General features: G+C 35.4%; 1 protein-coding gene across 1 annotated transcript in view; it reads left to right on the forward strand.

Annotated features, from left to right (window-relative positions):
* BAZ2B (bromodomain adjacent to zinc finger domain 2B) overlaps positions 1-20443 on the forward strand; it is a 390367-nt gene that overhangs the window by 39057 nt on the left and 330867 nt on the right. Inside the window, exon 3 of the mRNA XM_060152812.1 lies at positions 12368-12470. The gene's annotated coding sequence lies outside the window, so the exon portion shown is untranslated. The remainder of the gene's footprint in view (positions 1-12367; positions 12471-20443) is intronic.

The following is a 20443-nucleotide window of genomic DNA, read 5'->3' on the forward strand; positions in this document are numbered from 1 at the left end:
GAGCTGTGTATTGAGCATTCTGAGGCTACATCAAGGCTCTACAGCAAAGTGTGCCTTGATTGACTATTGACATACGCCATGAGCAGAGGAAGAGGAAATAGTGGACCCATTATTTGCCATTCCCTTCCTGTGTGTTTAAGTAAATTATGATGTATGCCTGGAAGTTTGATTATTCAATGTTTCTATTTCATGTTTCCCATGTATAAGTAGAAATAATTGTCCTCTTAATGCCAATTCCTGAATAGTGGTGAAGTAATTTAGACATTGAAAGTATTTATTTAAATTCTTACCCTTATGAAAGTTATATTTTGTGTCACATTTTCTGTATACATATGACTTATGAAATGCTTCTAATAGTAAATCCCCTACATTTAAGAATTACAAAAGAGCCTAGACACAAATGTTTATAGACTCTTTATTCATAATCACCCCAAACCAGAAACAACCCAGAAGTTCTTCAATGGCTGAATATGTAAACAAACTATGGTATTTCTCTTTACGCTGTACTATGCTATATACCATCCCATATATTATATAGTATACCATAGAATACTATTCAACAATAAAAAGGAATGTACTGTAGATAAATGAAACAACTTGAATGAATCCCAGAGGCAACATTGCTGAAATGACGAAGCCATTCTTGAGAGTTAACATTCTGTATGATTCCCTTTATAAACTACCCTTGAAAAGACAAACCTATATTGATAGAAAAACAGATCAGTGGTTGCCAGGAGCTAGGGATTGTGGGAATGTGTGACTTCAAATGTATAGTACAAGAGATTTGGGGGGGTGGGGGGTGATAGAAGTGCTCTGTATCCTGATTGTGGTGGTAGTGACATGAATCTGTACATGTGTTAAAATTCATAGAACTATCTACTCCCAAGGAAAATCAATTTAATATAATTTTAGCCAAATTTTAGAAAAGAATGTAGAATAGTAGTTTGAGTTACCTTCAGATTGTAAGTGTGCTATGGTATGAAGTGAATGGAAAATTCTGAGGATAAAAAGATCTAAGAAATTCTATATACAAAAAAACCCCAAAGAACCCACCAGTGTATACCTAGTTGGCACTTGGGGTTATTATTTAGTGTCTTATGAACTTGATTTGTATCTTGTATGTACTTGTATTTTGTAATGGAAAGGGTATAAAACATCTATATTATTGATATCACTCTATCACTGTCTGGTTGAATAAACTTGAGCAAGTCATTTAATTGCTCAGGTCATCAGATTCTTTTTCTATAGAATAAGAAGTTTGGATCCTGTGCTTTTTAAACTGAAATACTCCTAATAAGCATTTTACTCCAGAATATGTGTTTGCCTTAATATATAGCATTAAGTAAAATAGAGGCTCTAGGACATGCTTCATTGTTTTTTTTTTTTTTCTGTTGGCTTCATATAGTTCCTGACATCCCATTACATCCTCTAGTTGAAATAGCGTGAGACTATATAATCTAATAATCTCTCTCCTAGCTGTAAATTTTTGTTTTGTTTTAATTTTTTCCAGATAACTCTTTTGAGTTTTCAGTTTTTAAGTATTCAATTTTTAAATACTAGGCAGAATAGAAAGTTAAGACCACTAGATGGGGATGTAAACAATACAGTGTTTGTTGTTTGTCTTGTGCTCAGAAGTAACTCCACACAGTCTTAAGCATAAGTCCCTGAAGAGTGCAGAAAACAAAGAACAAATCCACACAAGTACTTGTTTTTATCTTTCTAAATGTCGGTGATATGGATTTGGGAGAAATTAACCTTCTGAATTAAGAGTGAAGTCTTTGGTCAAGTAGCATATTGTAAAACCATAATTTCTTTGAATGACTCTCCATGGTCACAATATGTGATATTCATGGTTTTATGACTTTATTTTGTCCTGCTACATATTTAATGATAGGTACAAAATCAGAAATAAAATGTAACAATTAAGATACATTGTAATTTCTTCTTCTGGGTTTTTCCATCCTCTTTTCAATACTTTAAAAAAGAGTGATCATTTGTCTCTTTAAAGGTACATCTAAAATTATGTTAGTTTCATGACTTAGTAATTTTTAGCTTTCTATATATAATTAGCAAAAACATAGCTACACAAAACATTATCTTTAAAGAATTGCTTTTAAACAAAATACCATTGTGTTATATTAAAAGACTATGCAAATAGTCTTTTAAAGAGTACTTAGGAAAAAATTAGGGAAAGGGAACTTTCTTTTTTCCTTTCTTATCTCTCAAATGAGGGGAGTTGAAATTGCCTTATTTCTTGAGAATTTTCTTAGCTCATACTATATATTTTTTTACTTTTCAAACAAATGCACATGGTTATTGATAATTATATGAGCTTTGGTATCTATACGTCATATCACTGTTGAAGATTACCCTTCAACACAGTATAGGACTTCTATCCAATAAGGGCTGACACTTGTTTTCTTTTAGGAGACTGTCTTAGGTTTTTAGTTGTTCAGTATTTCATCCTCAATATTTGGGCTCAGCTAAAATACAGAGGATTTTAGCACATTTATTATAATTTAAATGATTTATCCAACAGGGAAAACTATGCCAACTTATGGCATAATTGGGATGAATTATAGATTATTACATATCTGAAATTCTCAGGTAAAATCTAGCCCCAAAATGGAGGTCTAAGACTATGATATATATATTTATTTATTGATTAAAGCCTGGTGGGATTTTTTTTTTCTTCTTCTTTATTTTTGGCTGCGTTGGGTCTTCATTGCTGCATGGGCTTTCTCTAGTTGCGGCCAGCAGGGGCTGCTCTTCGTTGCGGCGCACTGGCTTCTCATTGCGGTGGCTTCTCTTGTTGCAGAGCACAGGCTCTAGGTACGTGGGCTTCAGTAGTTGTGGCACACAGGCTCAGTAGTTGTGGCTTGCGGGCTCTAGAGCGCAGGTTCAGTAGTTGTGGCACACGGGCTTAGTTGCTCAGCAGCATGTGGGATCTTCCCGGATCAGGGATCGAATCCAAGTCCCTGCATTGGCAGACGGATTCTTAACCACTGCGCCACCAGGGAAGTCCCTATGATATATTTAATATTTACATCTTAGATGAATAAATGTAACAATTTTTAAGGGAGTAACCCTTCTTGTAAGTGACTGTCTACTTTTTTAAGACTGTGATTAAAATACATATAACGTAAAATTTACCATGTTAACCATTTAAAAAAATTGTGGTAACAAAGACATAGCATAAATTTTACCATTTTCACCATCTTTAAGTGTAAAATTCAGTGGTAGTAATGACATTCACACTGTTGTGCAACCATCTGCTGTTTCCAAAGCTCTTTCATCACCACAAACAGAAACTCTGTAACTATTAAGCAATAACTCCCCACTCTTACTCAGCTACTGGTAACCTCTAATCTAATTTCCATCTCTGAATTTGTCTTGAATGACTCAATTTTAATATGATTGCATATTTTTAATTTTTCTACTTGGATGAAAAACATCTAATGTGGTAAAGCCTACTGTTTTCGTTTAGAGAAATTAAAACACTGAGCAGTACTGTGTACATACATAAAAACACACAAATAGCTATGAAGCATCACAAAGAAACAAGCCCCTGGTATCTGTAAGTTTACTAAACATCTTCTTCATTCTTAGGGTTTCCTAAATTCAGGATGAAGAGAGCTTACATTTCTTTTGTACTATCATGTACTTTATCTTAAAACAAAAATCAGTTAACCTATATACATACATACATAATTAAGGTCCCTATTTTATTCATTTAAAGGTGACAAATATAATAAAATAGTATAACATAGGAAATAAATAGAGGAATACAAATGAGAGGGAAAAAGGATTTTTAAAAAATCTTTCATTTTAAAGGTGTTTCCATTTGTTTAACTGTTTTAGGTTGTACTCAGGACACATTAGTTTAAAACTACTAATGGAAGCAGCAAATAACTGGTATAAAAATATTTTTACTGATTTTAAGAAACTGCCTGTCAGATGAAACTATTTTAAAGATAGGACTTGCACTGTAAGTCAAACATAGCCACTGGAGTTTTTCTGAACAAGAGTCAATAGAGACTTATAAAGATTGGTGTCAACAACTAACTATTCATACCTAGAATTTTCTGAAGAGGAAATTTAGACATGATTCATAATTTAATTAAAGGCTTCAGATTTTGGTGTTGCTAAATGGGAAGATACACAGTAAGTAGATCAACAAGTGAACAGAATCCTTGTAGAACTTTCTGTGCTAAAATTAATATTTGATTCATATCATAACTAGATATATTGAACAACACTGGTAGGCAAGAGATAATTGAAGTCTTTCACTTAGACAAGCTAATATTTTGTTATATTCTCTAATAAGTTGATATGCTGGGAAATATAAAAATAGATGGATAATAAATCAGTTGGGGAAATATGGAGAATTATTTTTCTGTACATTATTTTAGATAAAAGTGTACCTGAATTGTCCCAGAAAAATAGTTACTTGATCTGTTTTTTAGTATCTCTTTGATGGGCTTTCTTAAGTTTCATAATTCTATAACTGGAAAGGTTTTTTCTTTGTAATGTTTCACTTATGTTGCTATCACATTCTTTACCCTGAACTTATCCTTCATATCCTCACTTGAGTAGAAATGGAGAATAGTTCACTAATGCATACAATTTTTTCTATCTCTGATTGAGGAAACAGAGATTTTAGAGTTGTTTGGCTTGTTCAACATCCATTAAATTACATTCTGTTGGTGCCTTGTTGTACTGAAGAGACTGGGAAGCTGAATATTGCATTTCCTGAATCCCTTGCTGCTAGCATTCTGAATACACATTAGATCCCTCTAATAAAATGCATTCCTGAAAATGTAGAAGGAAGAAGTGAAGTAAAGGCTTCTGCTCCTCTTGGCTGTTGCTGCTAGCCAGCAGGTTCAAGGAGATGTTCAGAGGGGTTGTTCTGGGAGTCATTTTTAAAGGCTTTTTAGAACCTCTTCCTCCAGCCCTTCTTGCAATTTTGTATTCATCTCATTCCCTGTGTCAAATACCTTTGTTATTTGGGAAACAATAGAAGCATTGCCACCAACTCAGGAAAAGATAAGGATGCCTAATATTGCCTTGGAAGTTTCAGAAAGACAAAGAATTTACAGGCATAAAAAATTGGAAAGGAAGAGAAACTGTTTCTGTTTGCAGAGGGAATAATTCTATATCCAAAAAACCCCAAAAGAATTAGTGGAAAACCTAGTGAAAGAATGAGAGAATATAAATATCAGGTTATAAAATCAACATTAAAAAATGAACACTTTTGGGACTTCCCTGGTGGTGCAGTGGTTAAGAATCCGCCTGCCAATGCAGGGGACACGGGTTCGAGCCCTGGTCAAGGAAGATCCCACATGCTGCAGAGCAACTAAGCCCGTGTGCCACAATTACTGAGCCTGTGCTCTAGAGCCCGCAAGCCACAGCTACTGAGCCCATGTGCCAGAACTACTGAAGCCTGCGTGCCTAGAGCCCGTGCTCTACCGCCAGAGAAGCCACCACAATGAGAAGCCCACACACCGCAATGAAGAGTAGTCCCTGCTCGCCACAACTAGAGAAAGCCCATGAGCAGCAAATGAAGACCCAACACAGCCAAAAATAAATAAATTTAAAAAAAAATTAACACCTTCATAGACTCAAAAATAAGCAGTTAGAAGATGTAATGGAAGAGGAGACTAAATTTTTAGTAGCAAGACAAAAATAATGCAAGAAAAAAAATCTAGATATAAACTCAATACAAAATGCCTAAAACCATAAAAAAAAAAAACAAAAACCACACAGAAGGAGCCCAAAGGAGACATGAACCAATAGAAAGGCATATTATGTTTTTGGATATAAATTTATTAACATCATTAGAAGGTCAGTTTTTCTTAATTTATAAATTGAAATGTAAACCTCAGTACAAATATCCTCCTTTTTGTTTCTTTAGTTCATAAAGTTTATTAAGAAAAACAAAAAAAGCAAGAATAACCATGAAAATATTATAAAAATGATATTTTAAAAAAATGATACAAATGAACTTATTTGCAAAACAGAAATGACTCAGAGACATACAAAACAAACTTATGGTTACCAAAGGGGAAGGGGAGGAGGGATAAATTAGGAGATTGGGATTAAAATATACACACTACTATATGTAAAATAGATAACCAACAAGGACCTACTGTATAGCACAGGGAACTAAGTGTCTTGTAATAACCTAGAGTGGAAAAGAATCTAAAAAACAAATATATATATATATATGTATAACTGAATCACTTCGCTGTAACCTGAAACTAATACAACATTGTAAATCAACTATATTTCAACCAAAAAAAATTTTTTAAGACAATAGAACATACAGTACAGCTACTATAATTTAAACAATGGTTTTAGCTCGCTAATGCAATAGAAAATCTATAACTAGACCCAATTTGTTAAAATAGCATTTACAATCAGTGGGGAAAAGAAGGACTTTTAAACAAGTATTGTTGGGATAAACTAGATATACACATAAAGGAACAGCTGTAAGTGAAATGTTTCTCAACCATACACCAGAATAAATTCCAAATTGAACTGTGAAAAATGGAAATGTACAAAGTGAAACCATATAGTTACTAGAAGAAAACATGGATTAATTTCTTTATTTACCTAGGAGTGGATAAATCTTTTCTAACCATGATAATAAACTATTGATAAAACTGACTATTAAAATGTTTTAAATCAATAGTTCATGATAATAAAATAAACTATTGATAAAATTGATTATAGAAAAAAAAATTTATTTTTCAAAAATAAGTTTTTTGAAAAATAAAAAGCCCAACTTTCAAACTTATAGAAGAATTTTCTTTTATACTTTTCACCTCAATTCATAACTATTAACATTTTCCACATTTGCTTTCTCTCTCTTTCTATAACAGATACATTATTACTATTATTATTATCATCTGTTTAATAATAGTTGCAGGCATCATGACCCTATACCTTTACTTTAACATGTATCTGATAAAAACAAGGATATTCTGTTACATTACTATAGTATAATTATAAAAATCAGGAAATTCACAATTGATAGACTACTAGTATCTAATAATATGCAGTCCTCTTTCAGAATTTGTCACTTTTATCTCAGCTGTTCCTTATAACAATTATTTTTCTCATGTATTGTCATTAATTGTCATGTCTTGTTAGTCTAATCTGGAATACTTCCTTAGCTTTTGTCTTTTATGAAAGTGACATTTTTGAAGTGTAGTCCAATAGTCTATAGAATTTCTTTAAAATTGGGTTTGCCTTATTGTTTTCTCATTAAATTCAGATTATGCATTTTTTCATAGCTTTATTGAAATACATTTCACATACCATAAAATCGACCCACTTAAGTTGTACAGCTTAGTGGTTTTTGATATATTCACAGAGTTGCACAACCATCACTACTGTCTAATTTTAGAATATTTTCAAACTCCAAAATGACATTAGCAGTCATTCTCAATTCCTGCTCTTCTCCCCACCCCTACCATCCCAGTCCTAGGCAACCACTAATTTAGTCTCTATGAATTTGCCTGTTCTAGACACTGCATATAAAAGTAATCACAAAAATGTGGATTTTTTTTTTTTTTTTTTTTTTTACTGGTTTCTCTCACTCAACATAATGATTTCAAGGTTTATCCTTGTTGAAGCATGTACTGGTATGCCAGCCATTCTTTTTTATTACCAATTAATATCCCAGTGTACAGATATACCCCATTTTGTTAATCAGTTCATCAGTTGATGGACATAGGTTGTTTTCACTTCTTGCCCGTTACGAATAGTTTTTTTTTTTTTAAAGAACATTTATTTATTTATTTGCTTGTTTATTGGCTGTGTTGGGTCTTCGTTGCTGCGCGTGGGCTTTCTCTAGTTGTGGCAAGCCGGGGCTACTCTTCGTTGCGATGCGCAGGCTTCTCATTGCGGTGGCTTCTCATTGCAGAGCACGGGCTGTAGGCACGTGGGCTTCAGTAGTTGTGGCTCGCAGGCTGTAGAGCGCAGTCTCAGTAGTTGTGGCGCACAGGCTTAGTTACTCCAGGGCATGTGGGATCTTCCCGGACCAGGGATCGAACCCATGTCCACTGCGTTGGCAGGCGGATTCTTAACCGCTGTGCCACCAGGGAAGTCCCTGAGTATGTGTTTTTAATTCTCTTGAGTATGGAGAGTGGAATTTCTGGATCACGTGGTAGTTCTATGTTTAGCATTTTGATGAACTGCCAAACTGTTTTGAAAGCAGCTACACCATTTTACCTTCCCACCGGCAATGTGTTGATATCAGGGTTCCAATTTCTCTGCATCTTCACTGATACTTATTGTCTATCATTTTCATTTGCTATCCTAGTGAGTGTGACGTGGTATCTTATTGGTTTTTATTTGCATTTCCCTAATAACTTATGATATTGAGCATCTTTTCATGTGTTTATTGGCCATTTGCATTTCTTATTTGGAGAAATGTCTATTTAGATTCTTTGCCCATTTTTTATTTTTATTTTTTGGAATGGTAAGTTTTTTATATATTCTGGATAAAAGTCCCTTGTTAGATATATAATTTGCAATTGTTTTATCCCATTTTGTGAGTTGTCTTTTCACTTTCTTACTTGTGTTCTTTGAAGCACAAAAGATTTTTATTTTAATAAGGTCCAATTAATCCATTTTTTTAGTTGCTTTTGCCTTTTTGGTGTTGTATCTAAGAAATTGTTGCCTAACCCAATATAATGAAGATATACTCCTATGTTTTCTTCTAGGAGTTTTATAGTTTTAACTATTATATTTAGGTCTGTGATCCAGTTTGAGTTTGATCCATTTTGAGACCATGTTTAATTTTTGTTTATAGTGTGAGGTAGAGGTCCAACTAAGTATTTTGCATGTGGGTATCCAGTTTCCTTAACACCATTTGTTAAAAATGTTCTTCTTTCCCCATTTAATTCTCTTGGTACTCTTGTAAAAAATCAATTTACCGTAGATATAAGCGTTTAATTTTGGACTCTCAATTCCTTTTCATTGATGTATAAGTCTGTCCTTAGGCCAATACCACACTTTCTTGATTACTCTTGCTTTGTAGTAAGTTTCAAAATTGAGAAGTGTGAGTCTTTCAACCTTGTTCTTTCTTTACAAGATTGTTTTGGTTTTCCTGGGTCCCATATGAATATTAGGATCAGCTTGTTGATTTCTGGGAGGAAAAAAAAGCAGCTAGGATTTGGATGGCGATTGTGCTGAATCACTTCATCACTTTGGGGAATATTGCCATTTTAATAATGGTAAGCATTTCAGTTTGTGAACATAGGCTATCTTTCCATTTGTTTAGATCTTAATTTCTTTCAGCAATGTTTTATAGTTTCAAGTGTACAAGTCTTGCAGTTCTGTTGTTAAATTTTTTTCTAGGTAGCTCATTTTTTTAAAAAATTTATTTATTTATTTTTGGCTGTGTTGGGTCTTCGTTTCTGTGTGTGGGCTTTCTCTAGTTGCAGTGCATGGGGACTACTTTTCATCGCGGTGTGCGGGCCTCTCACTGTTGAGTCCTCTCTTGTCGTGGAGCACAGGCTCCAGACGCGCAGGCTCAGTAGCTGTGGCTCACGGGCCCAGTTGCTCCGCGGCATGTGGGATTTTCCCAGACCAGGGCTTGAACCCGTGTCCCCTGCATTGGCAGGCAGATTCTCAACCACTGCGCCACCAGGGAAGCCCAAGGTAGCTCATTTTTTTAAGTACTTATTTTCTTTCTGTTACAAGATACTCTATGCCTGTCTTGTTCATTTCTTTACCCAGACTTAAAATGAGCCATTTCTCCAAGGAGCCCTGATTCTGTATAATGGGTAATGGTATTTAGAAAACATTATCAGAATGCTCAGTGTGTTCTAAAATACTCATTGTAGAGAGGAAACTAAGGCTCTCTGAGCTTAAATATCTTGTTTGTTGGCCTTCTGCAGATACTATTGTCAAATAAAATGAGCCAGAATTGTTTGGAGAACACTGCATTCATGTTTGCAGCCAGAATAAATAAGACTGGTCTGGAATATATTATTGTTGTGAGATAGCAAGAATACTTTCCAAGATGTTTAGAAGTACTGACAAAGATGCCAGTTTCAAAGACCTTTTATTGGCTGAATTTTGATAATTTAAATTTGAAAAAGAAGACCATGATTATAATAACTAGAACTAGTTGAATCTGTAAAAAGCCGTAAGTCCATGATAATGCTCAAAAAGAACAGATTGTGTTCTGTAAAATCATACCTATATATGTCTGGGGATCTATGGTCCTCAGTTACAAAATACACAAAAATATATACCTCATGGCTACTGGCTAAATAACTCATCAAGGATCAAGGAGTAGACTGTGGAGAAATGGATCTGTAACTGTGGTCCTTAGACCATGTTCAGTATAAGAACCTTCCCAATACAAGTGTGGTTGTACACATGTTGAAGGAGCCTTCAAGGAAGTCTGCGGCTTAGTTCTGGACAAATGCTCAGGGAAGCTTGGGATTTGACCTATAACTCACCTACCTCTCAGTAAATTCCCCCATGCTAGGTGTACATTGTATACATATATCAGGTTAGCTGGCAAACACTTTCTAGAATCTCAAGCAGTGGGAGAAGTCAGGAAGCTATAACACTCCCCTCCTATCAGGAGTATAAAGTAGGTGCTGCATATCCCCGCAAAAAACCTTCATTCTGTTTGGTTAGTATCACTGGCAAATGTGTATTTCCACGAGGATTCTAGGGACCCAGGATGCTGTACAGGAGGAAGTGTTGTCTAATTTCTATTTTTCCTATTTTAATGAAAGTCATATAGTTCTTTTTGTGTTTATCCTTCCCAATTGACACGTTTATAGGAAAGAAAAAGTAGACAATTTTGACAGCTGTTGAAGATTCTTTATGTACAATGTGCGTCTTTGGAACTAGCAATTAGAAGGTTACAATTTGTGTATTAAACTGGTAGAATAATATAAATTAAATGATAATCCTTAAGTGTATCCACAGTTGTTATACCCTTTGATCTTCAGCATTTTTGAAGTGTGTACCATAAATCCCATTGTTTGACTACGAGCGCTCATATTTTTGAGCAAAATTACTATTACTATTTTCCTGTCAACCGGAAAACTATTCTTATATCATATACAAAAGTTTAGAATGTTTATTTATGGAAAATTAAATAGTAATTTCACTATAATATGATAATGATATATTTTTTAAAAAAGGCAAAAGACAAAGGGTTTGTGGGATGAGTGTGATGTGAAGAATTTTCAGGTCACTCTGAGGTCTGACAGAATGATTATATAATTGTATATTTCCCAAGTGAACCATTCTAAGAGGAGTTGAACAATATTGCATGCAATTGGGATTTGTTGTTTTATAAAAGAATTTATTGATATAATTACAAACTATATCCATGAGAAGTGGCTGTTAGTGAAGAAAATACATGGTGAAAGGCAATTAGCATAAGCATATCCAGTCTTTGATCTTAGTGATATAAATATATTCTTTACTAAGAATATGTGAATCCTTTGTTTCTATTAGTTTGACCAATATCCTGAGTATCTCTGAGCAGAAAACATTCATGTTCACCTGTTGAGCAGGCCTCTGATGACTTCAGGAAGACTAGACAATTTTTTCTTTTGTCTTATTGGTGAAATCACCGCATAAGTTCTAACTATCCTATCTGATTTGTTCTCTTCTTTTTAAAATTGGAACTTTTACCTCTGAACTTATTTAAAAGATATTATACTACTCATTTTAAAAAGGATTTAATGTAGCATCTTCTAGAAGGGGTTAGTTTTTGATGTCTTATGTAGCTACTAAGTATTTTCTATCTTAGTGCATATCTCTCCTTCATGTATTTTTTTTTATTTGGAATGGTCCTTTGGGAGAATTAAAGTATTTTCCAGGAACTCTGATGACTCAGTTGAATTATAAAACATCAACTTGTAAGTGAGCAGCTCTGGTCATTCCAACATGGACAGGTTATGAGTAAAGATAGTAGGAAGGACTAGGTTTAGAGGACTGATATATTGGATATAACAGGAAATCAAGGGATGAGGTGTGTTGCAGTGCAGTTTAGATCCATGAGGGCTATTCTAAGAAAACTATGCCTAGACACATTACAAAATGAAACCCTAAGATAAAGAGAAAATCTTGAAAGCAGACAGAGGAAAGTGATGCTTTACATACAAAAGAACAGTGATTCAAATGCCAACAGATTTTTCATCAGAAATCAGTGGCCATAAATGAAAACAAAAACAACGGAAGAAATCATAGTGGCCAGGAGACTTTAAAACTGAAACTTCAGTCAACCCAAAATTCTGTGTCCAGTGAAAATATCCTTCAGAAATGATGGCAAATTTAACACAATTTTATAAATGGAAAACTAAGAGAAATTTGTCTCCAGCAGACCTGTACTACAAGAAATGGTAGTGGAAGTTCTTCAAAGGAAAAAAGAATATTAACAGAAAAGTTGGATCTTCAGGAGCAAATGAAGAGCATCAGAAATGGTAAATATCTGGATAGAAATAAAAGACTATTTTTATCCTCTTAAGTTCTTTAAAAAAGACCTGTGGATGTTTAAAAGAAAATTATAACATTGTTCTTTGGGGTTTTCAATGTATGCAGATGTAATCCATAAGTGTATAATAAAACAAATCAATAAGCTGCTAGGAAATATATAAAACTATTTCAGAGTGTGGTTGGGGGGAGGTGGTTAAAGGGACTGTATGCTTGTGAGGTGTCTATATTTTGCATGAAAATGTACAGTATTCTGGTTGAATTCTGATATATTTTCTTAAATAAAATACTAAAAAAATACAGAGATATGTCTTAAAAGTTGATAGAAATATTAAAAGGTAAGATTAAAAATTATTTGTTATATTTTTAAAAGATAAGAAAGAAGAAATAGCAGCAATAACAGCAGAGAGATAGAAAGAATAATAAAATATTGAATGAGATCTGATGATAACAGTAATTATATTAAATATTAAAGGTCTAAACACTGCAATTAAAAAGCAGATGTTGTCAGAGTGGATAAAAAAGGAAGACCAAACTATATACAGCGTACAAGAATTATCTTTTGGGTATAAAAACACACAGGTATGATGAAAGTAAATGAATGGACAAAACTATACCAGGCAAACAATAAGCATTAAAAGCAAGGAATAACTATATTAATATCAGATAAAATAGCTTTCAAGATAGAGGGTATTATCAGAGATAAAGAGGGATATTTCATAATGTTAAAAGGACATTTCAGGGGAAATGGATCAAGATAGCAGAGGAGTAGGATGTGGGGCTCACCTTTTTCCCACAAGATACATCAAAAATACATCTACATGTGGAATGACTCTCACAGCACAGCTACTGAATGCTGGCAGAAGACCTCAGACCTCCAAAAGGGCAAGAAAATCTCCATGTAACCAGGTAGGACAAAAGAAAAAAGAAAGAAAAGAGCAAAAAAGGAATTGGGATGGAATCTGTGCCCCTGGAAGGGAGCTGTGAAAGAGGAAAAGTTTCCACACATGGGGAAGTCTCCTCACTGGCCGGGAGATCAGCCAGGACAGAGGGGGAGATTTGGAGCCTTGGAGGAGAGCACAGCAACAGGTTTGTGGAGGGCAAAGCTGAGAGAGACCTGCACAGATTAGCGGTGCCAACTGGCATTTCCCAGGCTGAGATGCTTGTCCTTTGGGGCTGGTGGAGGCTGGGTATTGAGGTTCGGGCTTCAGAGGTCAGATACTGGGAAGAGGACTGGGATTGGCTGTGTGAAGACAGCCTGAGGGGGCTAGGGTGTGGTGTACCACATATGAGGGAATCTGGGAAGAAGATCTCCTTCCCAGAAGGAGAAGGGTGTGCTTGCCATAAGAGTTTCTTTCTCCTTGTGCTCTCAAGTGTCAGGGCACCGTCTACATGAGTGGGGGCAGGCGTGAGCCGTCGCTGCCATCTCAGACTCCAGAGGCAGTGCGGACTGCAGCCTCTGTGGAGGTTCCTGTGAACAGGTGCAGGTCACCGCCTCCACCTTCCCAGAAGCTTGTGCAGCCCACCAACACCAAGTGTCCCGCAACCCTGCAGCAACCACTGCCCCTGCCTCCCCTGGGGTGCATGTGATCCATGCCGCTTCCAAGGGTGCTCTGACCTGGCACCAACCACTGCCCCCACCTTCCTGGGAGTATGTGCAGCCAGCTGCCTTCGCCAAGGGACCCACGACCAGGAGCCAACCGCTGCCCCCGCCTTCCTGGGAACGTGTGTGTGGGCCGTGCATCCGCACACCCCTTATCAAGGGGATAATGGCCAGCACAGGCTGAGGAAAGAGATGGCAAGCATCCAAACCAAAAACAGCACTCACACCAAAAAAATATTAAACCCACATAAACTATGCAGACATGCTCCCGCATGTAAATAGCCCTCCAACACTACAGTAGATAATTTGTTTGTCCTAAACTCACAGAGTAAGAGAAATATAAGCAAAATGAAGAAGCAGAGGAACCACTCTCAGTTAAAAGACCAAGAAAATTCCCCTGAAGGAATAAACAATGAAACAGACCTCTTCAGTCTAACAGACACTGAGTTCAAAAAGGAGGTAATGAAAATACTGAAGGAATTAAGAAAGGCTATCAACAGAAATGCAGTTTACTGTAAAAAGGGACTAGAAACTATAAGCAGGAGCCAAGAACAATTAGAAAATTCATTTGCCAAGACAAAAGCTGAGCTCAAGGCAATGAATAGCAGAACGAATAATGCAGAAGAAAGAATAAGTGACATGGAAGATAGAATAATGGAAATTACCCAATTTCCAGACAGAAAATTTCCATTTGACGGAAAGCCAAATTAAAAAAAAAAATGAAAGCAATGTAAGAGACATATGGAATAATATAAAGCAGGCCAATCTATGCATAACAGGGATTTCAGAAAGAGAAAAGGGGATTGAAAATGTATATGAAGAAATTATGGCTGAAAACTTCCTACACCTAAAGAAGGAAACAAATATCCAGATACAGGAAGCACAGAGAGTCCCAAACAAGATGAACCCTAACAGACCTACACCAAGACATAGTATAATAAAAATGGCAAAGTTAAAGATAAAGAGAGAATTCTAAAGGCAGCAAGAAAAAAAGAGTTAATTACAAGAGAACCCCCATAAGGCTATCAGCTGTTTTCTCTACAGAAACACTACAGGCCAGAAGGGAGGGGCAAAATATATTCAAAGTCTTGAAAGAGAAAAATCTGCAACCTAGAATACTCTACCCAGCAAGATTATCATTTGGAATACGAAGAGAAATAAAGAATTTCTCAGACAAGCCAAAACTAGAAGAATACAGCAATACTAAACCTATCCTAAAAGTAATATTGAAAGGTCATCTCTAAATAGAAAAGAAGCAAAAAGATATAGGAAGGAGGAAATCACAATTGGAAAGTAAATCACTTAAATTAACCAGGCTACAGATCAAAAAGAAAAAAACTGTGAAAGCAATGATAAATAAAAGGAACAGCAAAAGGATAAACATGAAGATGTAAACAGGGACATCAAACTCATAAAATGTGGGGAAGGAGAGTAAGAAAATGCATATTCTTTTTTCTTTTTTAGAATGTGTCTAAACATACATGACTATCAGTCTAAAGCAAGCAGATATAGGGAGGGGTTAACATACTTGAAAAACAGGGCAATCACAAATCAAAAATATACAGTAAATTCACAAAAACCAAAAAGAAGAGAACACAAGCATAAAATAAAAGGAAATCATCAAACCATAAAAAGAAAAACAACAAGAAAAAGAAGAGAACAAAGACTACACTTGATCTTAGCCAAAAGGCCGAGAAGCAATTGAGAACAAAGACTAAACAAAGAATCAACTGGAAAACAAGATCTGAAATGGCAGTAAATACATATGTATCAATAATTACCTTAAATATCAATGGACTGAATGCTCCAATCAGAAGACATAGAGTGGCAGACTGGATAAAAAAACAAAAGCCTACAATATGCTGCCTACAAGAGACCCACCTTAGAGCAAAGGACACACATAGTTTGAAACTAAAGGTATGGAAAAAGATATTTCAGGCAAACAGAAATGACAAGAAAGCAGGAGTTGCAATACTCATATAAGACAAAATAGACTTTAAAGTAAAGACTATAAAGAAAGACACTATATAATGATAAAAGGATTAATACAAGAAGAGGATATAACACTTATCAACTTATATGCTACATATAAGCATTTAGAATGCTACACCGAAAAAAACTGCTGAACACATATTCTTTTCATGTGCACGTGGTACATTCCCATATATAGATCATATGATAAAAAAAACAGATCAACAAATTTGAAAGGAATGAAATTATATAGAATATATTCTCTTAACCCAACACAATTAAAATAGAAGTCAATAACAATAAGATAGGAAAATACAAAGTATTTTGAAATTTAACAACGTACTTTGAAATTTAACAACATACTTTTTTCCTTTTCTTTTGGCAGCGCAGCTATGTGGGATATAAAGTTCCCTGACCAGAGATTGAACCTGTGCCCCCTGCAGTGGAAGTGCAGAGTCCTAACCACTGGACTACCAGGGAATGCCCAACAACGTACTTCTAAATAAATTATAGAGCAAAAAAGAAATTAGAAGGGAAATTAGAAAATATTTTGAAGCGAAAGACAGTGAAAACACAACATATAAGAATTTGGGGGAGGGGCTTCCCTGGTGGCACTGTGGTTGAGAGTCCGCCTGCTGATGCAGAGGACACGGGTTCATGCCCCGGTCCGGGAAGATCCCACATGCCGCGGAGCAGCTGGGCGCATGAGCCATGGCTGCTGAGCCTGTGCGTCCGGAGCCTGTGCTCCGCAGCGGGAGAGACCACAACAGTGAGAGGCCCGTGTAGTGCAAAAAAAAAAAACGAAACTGCTCCCAAAAAAGTACATTAATTTTTTAAAAATTTAAGCAGAGTCATCAGTGATACACACTGTAACATAGACAGATTCTGCAACTTAAGTTCAGGCAAGTTACTGAGACAAAAACTTTCTGGAAAATAAAGCAGAATCCAGAGTTGCTATATGCTCTCTAAAATGTAGTTTCCAAAAATACTAGACATGCAAAAAAAAAAAAAAAGAAACAGTGACACATACCAGAAAATAAGATAGTCAGTAGTAACTAACTCTGGGTCCAAATGTTAGACTTAGCAGACAAAGATCTCAAAGCAACTATTAAAAATATGTTTTTAATATTTAAAAAACTTAAGTTTAAAGAACTAATGGAAAACATAGTAGTAACAACTCAACAAAAAAGGAATCTAAATAGAGAAATACAATCTATAGAAAAAGAACCAAATAGAAATTCTAGAGCTTAAAAATACTGGAAAGTACTGGAATGAAAAATTCACTAGATGGGCTCAGTAGTGAAAAGAAAGACTCCATGAACTTGAAAATTATTAGAAATACCCCAATGCAAGGAATAGGGAGACAAATTGAAGAAAAGTGAGAAAAAAGAATCTCAGAGAACTTTAGGATAGTATGAAGTATCCCAACATACATTTAATGGACATGCTAAAATGAGATGAAGGGTCGGGAGTGGCAGAAAAAATAATTAATGAAAACCCCCCAATTTTGATAAGAACATTAAACTAGAGATTGAAGAAGCTCAACAAACTCCAAATATGAAAAAGACAAGGGATACACCTGGATACTTTACAGTGAAACTGTTGAAAGGCAAAGACAAATAGAAACTCTTGAAAGAAGCAATAGGAAAAAAACTCATCATGAATAAGGGAGCAACAATGTGATTAATAGCTAAGTTCTCTAATCAGAAACAAGAAGAGCATCAAGAAGACAATGTAATGACATATTCAGGGTCCTGGAGTTGAGTCTGGTAGGGGAACTGACAACTAAGAATTCTATATGCAGTAAAATTATCCTTCAGTAATGAAAGTGAAAAACATTCCTTCTAAGAAAACAAAAACTAAGATTTTATTGCTTAGCAGATCTGTACTACAAGCATTACTTAATGAAATTCTTCATCATTACTTAATGATACTTAGCAATAACTCATAGCCACATGAAGGAATGAAGAGCACTAGCAATGGTACATGTGTGGGTAAATACAAAAGACCATATAATGTTTTTCCTTGTCTTCTTATTTCTTCAAAAACCAAAAGTGTTTAAAGCAATAATTATAGTACTTTATTGTTGGACATGTATATGAAAGTAATATAATTAATATTAAGATTACTAACGAGGGTGGTTGATATGGACCATATAGGAGCACATTTGTTATAATAGAATTAAGTCAATTATTTATCTGAAATAGATTGTCATAAGTTAAAGATTCATTTTTTAACCCCTAAAACAATGACTAAAAAGAAACTTTACAAAATCAAATAATTTAATCGAAAGAGGAATTACAATGTTACATTGAAAACATACTTATTTTATGTAAAAGACCCTAAAGGAGTAACAGAGGACCAAAAAAGACATTTAGAAAGCAAATATCAAAATGGAAAATAAAATCCAACCATATCAGTGATTACAATACTTGTGAATGGACTTCGATTGAAAGACAAAAATTTACATTTCTTTTCTTTATTCCTGTAAACAGTATTATGACTGTCTTCCATTTGCCTTTCCAGATCCACTCTTCTCCTTAGTATACTTTGCTTTTTACCATAGGAAGCTTATTTGTTTGGATCATATGGGTGTACCCTCTGGCACCTGGTCAGTTTTTACCAATGAGGAGACCCTCAGGAATACTGAAGGGAAGAGTATGTAACAAGCATTTATTTTCCCTGGCTCCCTGTGGGGGCACAGCAGGCTATCTAGGTCTGTACACTGAAAGTGGCCTTTTCTACACTACTCCCTCCTTCTGATTACAGTCACTAACCCCTCTACTTAAACCTACAGGTATAAGGAAAGGGAAAGTTCTTCTGCTGTTAGCCTTGGGTTATGGCACTGTCCCCTGTGGTTCCTCTTCACTCTTACTTTTATAAATAGTACCTTTGTACCTTAACCTCCCTTGGATTGTCCCAAGTTGAATATGCCATCTGTGTCCCAAATGAACCCTGGCTGATATATCTATGAATTTTTAGGTAGGATATTTTTTTTTACTCCATATCAGCCATCTTCTTTTAAATCTTTTTCAATGTTATATATATTTTTCTTCATTCTGAAAAATCTTCAAAACTCTCACATCTTTATTCTGTTTTAGTGTGCCTATAATGCATATATTAATTATTTTATTTGTTATTTTGCATTATGTAATTCCTTCTATTGATGAATTGTTTTTCAGTCCATCTTGTCTTTTTAATTTTTATCTTTGCCTCTCCTGTTGCATATTCTTTGAAGTAACCAAGCAGATGAAAACTGTATGTTTACATTCTGTTCAGAGGAAACCATTTATAGAATGTATGCTATTTTACATTTGCCACAGTGTCTTTTCAAAGCAGTCTCCTCTTTCTCCCTCCCTCCCTCCCCCCCGCCCCCCGCTTTCTTCTCATGTAACCCCATCTGACATTTTTTTAATACACAGCATTGAAGAGGCACCCCTGTATATGTAAATATATATATGTGTGTGTGTGTGTGTGTGTGTGTATATATATATATATATATATATATATATATATATGTATATTTATTTATTTATTTATTTTTTGCGGTACGCGGGCCTCTCACTGTTGTGGCCTCTCCTGTTGCGGAGCACAGGCTCCGGAGGCGCAGGCTCAGCGGCCATGGCTCACGGGCCCAGCCGCTCCGCAGCATGTGGGATCTTCCCAGACCGGGGCACGAACCCGTGTCCCCTGCATCGGCAGGCGGCCTCTCAACCACTGCGCCACCGGGGAAGCCCACCCCTGTATATTTTTACTTTAAAACAACTGCTGGGAAATAGCCCTCTAAGCATTAACTTTGAAGGCAAATTTCTACCTCATTTTGAAATACCCATTGACATTTGTCTTGTATGGATTAGTTGACCTGTCATGTGTTTTTTGTCTTGGGTTTTCTGTCTAAGTTAGTGTGAGATCTCAGTTTACAATGCTTAGAATGTATGTGCTATATTCAAGTCTATCTTTCCATCCTTTTCCACTCCAAGTATGCAAAATTTTGTAGGTTTCCACCATGTGCCGCTGCTTCTTTATATTTCATGCTGGCAGTTTTAGTCTCTGAAGATATTACAGACAAAAGAAGCTAAGGTGGAACCTTTGGAATCAAGCTTCTGATTCTGGCTGCCTCAGTATATCATTCTGTATAATTGGGAAATGCCTATCTTTTTACTCATCAGTACATTGCAACATGTAGTGGTAGTTGAGTTCTTTTTCTGTCTGTGTTAGTCTGTGCTATTCTTATTCATGGAATGTACTACTGATTCCATTCCCATTTTGTAACAGTGAAAATTCCACTAAAGTTTTATTGTTTAAAGTTTCTGTACTCTTTTAAGTCAACTCCCGTGTCCAGTTACTCTTGCTATTTTGTACTCCATTAACTCCCAAAGAATTCTAGAT

The sequence above is a fragment of the Lagenorhynchus albirostris genome, chromosome 6 (assembly GCF_949774975.1).
Source record: "Lagenorhynchus albirostris chromosome 6, mLagAlb1.1, whole genome shotgun sequence".
NCBI classification, from domain to species: Eukaryota; Metazoa; Chordata; class Mammalia; order Artiodactyla; family Delphinidae; genus Lagenorhynchus; species Lagenorhynchus albirostris.